The following is a 3565-nucleotide window of genomic DNA, read 5'->3' as shown; positions in this document are numbered from 1 at the left end:
CTCTCCCTCGGTTCACCTCACTTATATTAAAGTGAAAATAAGCGAGCTTTTTTTTTCAAAAGTTGGAGAATTAGCTCAGTTGGTAGACCGCTACCTTTGCATGCGAGAGGTACCGGGTTCGATTCCTGGATTCTCCAAGCAATTGCATTTTTTCTTTTTCTCTCTCTCTCGGTTCAGCTCAATTATACTAAAGTGAAAAACAGCAAGCTTTTTTAGATTATTGGGGAATTAGCTCAGTTGGTAGAGCGCTCGCTTTGCATGCGAGAGGTACCGGGATCGATACCCGGATTCTCCAGACAATTGCATTTTTTCTTTTTCTCTCTATCTCTTGGTTCGGCTCACTTATTCTAAAGTGAAAATCAGCAACTTTATTTCGATGATTGGGGAATTAGCTCAGTTGGTAGAGCGCTCGCTTTGCATGCGAGATGTACCGGGATCGATACCCGGATTCTCCAGACAATTGCATTTTTTCTTTTTCTCTCTCTCTCGGTTCAGCTCGATAATACTAAAGTGAAAATCAGCTAGTTTTTTTTCGATTATTGGGGAATTATCTCACTTGGTAGAGCGCTCGCTTTGCATGCGAGAGCTACCGGGATCGATACCCATATTCTACAAGCAAATCCATTTTTTGTCTTTCTCTCTCCCTCAGTTCACCTCCCTTATATTAAAGTGAAAATCAGCGAGCTTTTTTTTTCAAAAGTTGGAGAATTAGCTCAGTTGGTAGATCGCTCGCTTTGCATGCGAGCGGTACCGGGATCGATACCAGGATTCTCCAAGCAATTTCATTTTTTTATTTATCTCTCTCTCCCATTTCATGTCACTTATACTAAAGTGAAAATCAGCGAGCTTTTTTCGCAAAGTTGGAGAATTATCTCAGTTGGTATAGCGCTCGCTTTGCATGCGAGAGGTACCGGGATCGATACCCATATTCTCCAAGCTAATCCATTTTTTATTTTCCTCTCTCCCTCGGTTCACCTCACTTATATTAAAGTGAAAATCACCGAGCTTTTTTTTTCAAAAGTTGGAGAATTAGCTCAGTTGGTAGATCGCTCGCTTTGCATGCGAGCGGTACCGGGATCGATACCAGGATTCTCCAAGCAATTTCATTTTTTTATTTATCTCTCTCTCCCGATTCATGTCACTTATACTAAAGTGAAAATCAGCGAGCTTTTGTTGCAAAGTTGGAGAATTATCTCAGTTGGTAGAGCGCTCGCTTTGCCTGCGAGAAATACCGGTATCGATACCCGCATTCACCAAGCAATTGCAAATTTTCTTTTTCTCTCCTCCCTCGGTTCACCTCCCCTATACTGAAGTGAAAATCAACAAGCTTTTTTTTTCCAAGGTCGGCAAATTAGCTCATTTGGTAGAGCGCTCGCTTTGCATGCGAGAGGTGCCTGGATAGATACCCGGATTCTCCAAGCAATTCCATTTTTTTTTCTCTCTCTCTCGGTTCAGCTCACTTATACTGAAGTGAAAATCGGCGAGCTTTTCTCCTATGTTGTGGAATTAGCTCAGTTAGTGGAGCGCTCCCTTTCCATGCGAGATGTAACGGTATCGATACCCGGATTCTCCAAGCAATTGCATTTTTTCTTTTTCTCTCTCTCTCTCGGTTCAGCTCAATTATACTAAAGTGAAAATCAGCTAGTTTTTTTCGATGATTGGGGAATTAGCTCAGTTGGTAGATCGCTCGCTTTGCATGCGGAGGTATTGGGATCGATACCCGGATTCTCCAGACAATTGCATTTTTTCTTTTTCTCTCTCTCTTGGTTCGGCTCACTTATTCTAAAGTGAAAATCGGCGTACTTTTTCTCCAAGGTTGGGGAATTAGCTCATTTGGTAGAGCGCTCGCTTTGCATGCGAGAGGTGCCTGGATAGATACCCGGATTCTCCAAGCAATTCCATTCTTTTTTTGTCTCTCTCTCGGTTCCGCTCACTTATACTAAATTGAAAATCGGCGAGCTTTTCTCCTATGTTGTGGAATTCGCTCAGTTGTTTGAGCGCTTCCTTTCCATGCGAGAGATACCGGGTTCGATACCTGGATTCTCCAAGCAATTGCATTTTTTCTTTTTCTCTCTCACTCGGTTCAGCTCAATTATACTAAAGTGAAAATCAGCTGTTTTATTTCGATGATTGGGGAATTAGCTCAGTTGGTGGAGCGCTCGCTTTGCATGCGAGAGGTTCCGGGATCGATACCCAGATTCTCAAAGCAAATCCATTTTTTGTTTTTCTCTCTCCCTCGGTTCACCTCACTTATATTAAAGTGAAAATAAGCGAGCTTTTTTTTTCAAAAGTTGGAGAATTAGCTCAGTTGGTAGATCGCTTGCTTTGCATGCGAGCGGTACCGGGATCGATACCAGGATTCTCCAAGCAATTGCATTTCTTATTTATCTCTCTCTCCCATTTCATGTCACTTATACTAAAGTGAAAATCTGCGAGATTTTTTTGCAAAGTAGGAAAATTATCTCAGTTGGTAGAGCGCTCCCTTTGCATGCGAGATGTACCGGTATCGATACCCGGATTCTCCAGACAATTGCATTTTTTCTTTTTCTCTCTCTCTCTCTTGGTTCGGCTCACTTATTCTAAAGTGAAAATGGGCGAGCTTTTTCTCCAAGGTTTGGGAATTAGCTCAGTTGGTAGATCGCTCGCTCTGCATGCGAGAGTTACCGAGATCGATACCCGGACTCTCCAAGCAAATCCATTTTTTCTTTTTCTCTCTCCCTCGGTTCACCTCCCTTATACTAAAGTGAAAATTAACGGGCTTTTTTTTTCTAAGGCTGGGGAATTCGCTCAGTTATTAGAGCGCTTCCTTTGCATGCGAGAGGTACCGGGTTCGATACCTGGATTATCCAAGCAATTGCATATCTTTCTTTTTCTCTCTCCCTCGGTTCACCTCTCTTATACTAAAGTTAAAATCAACAAGCCTTTTTTTTTTTCCATGGTTGGGGAATTAGCTCATTTGGTAGAGCGCTCGCTTTGCATGCGAGAGGTGCCTGGATAGATACCAGGATTCTCCAAGCAATTCCATTTTTTTTTTTTTGTCTCTCTCTCGGTTCAGCTCACTTATACTAAAGTGAAAATCGGCGAGCTTTTCTCCTATGTTGTGGAATTCGCTCAGTTGTTTGAGCGCTTCCTTTGCATGCGATACCAGGATGCGATACCGGGTTCGATACCAGGATTCTCCAAGCAATTGCCTTTTTTCTTTTTCTCTTTCTCTCGGTTCAGCTCAATTATACTAATGTGAAAATCAGCTAGTTTTGTTTTGGTGTTTGGGGAATTAGCTCAGTTGGTAGAGCGCTCGCTTTGCATGCGAAAAGTACCGGGATCGATACCCGGATTCTCCAGACAATTGCAATTTTTCTTTTTCTCTCTCACTTCGTTCGGCTCACTTTATTCTAAAGTGAAAATCAGCGAGCTTTTTTTTGTCCAAGGTTGGGAAATTAGCTCAGTTGGTAGATCGCTCACTTTGCATGCGAGAGGTACCAAGATCGATGCCCGGACTCTCCAAGCACATCCATTTTTTTCTTTTTCTCTCTCCCAATTCATGTCACTTATACTAAAGTGAAAA

At 42.3% G+C, this 3565-nt stretch overlaps 3 non-coding genes across 3 annotated transcripts; all 3 read left to right on the top strand.

Annotated features, from left to right (window-relative positions):
* The first annotated feature begins 222 nt into the window (after nucleotides 1-222).
* Trnaa-ugc (transfer RNA alanine (anticodon UGC)) lies at nucleotides 223-295 on the top strand. The gene has a single exon. It is a non-coding gene; the product is annotated as a tRNA-Ala (tRNA).
* Nucleotides 296-382: 87 nt separating this feature from the next.
* Trnaa-ugc (transfer RNA alanine (anticodon UGC)) lies at nucleotides 383-455 on the top strand. Its single transcript has one exon. It is a non-coding gene; the product is annotated as a tRNA-Ala (tRNA).
* A 2813-nt stretch (nucleotides 456-3268) lies between these two features.
* Trnaa-ugc (transfer RNA alanine (anticodon UGC)) lies at nucleotides 3269-3341 on the top strand. Its single transcript has one exon. It is a non-coding gene; the product is annotated as a tRNA-Ala (tRNA).
* The last annotated feature ends 224 nt before the right edge of the window (nucleotides 3342-3565 follow it).

Source organism: Octopus bimaculoides, unplaced genomic scaffold (genome assembly GCF_001194135.2).
Source record: "Octopus bimaculoides isolate UCB-OBI-ISO-001 unplaced genomic scaffold, ASM119413v2 Scaffold_257693, whole genome shotgun sequence".
NCBI classification, from domain to species: Eukaryota; Metazoa; Mollusca; class Cephalopoda; order Octopoda; family Octopodidae; genus Octopus; species Octopus bimaculoides.
Note: the sequence above shows the minus strand (reverse complement) of the source record. Positions and strands in the feature narration are given on the sequence as shown.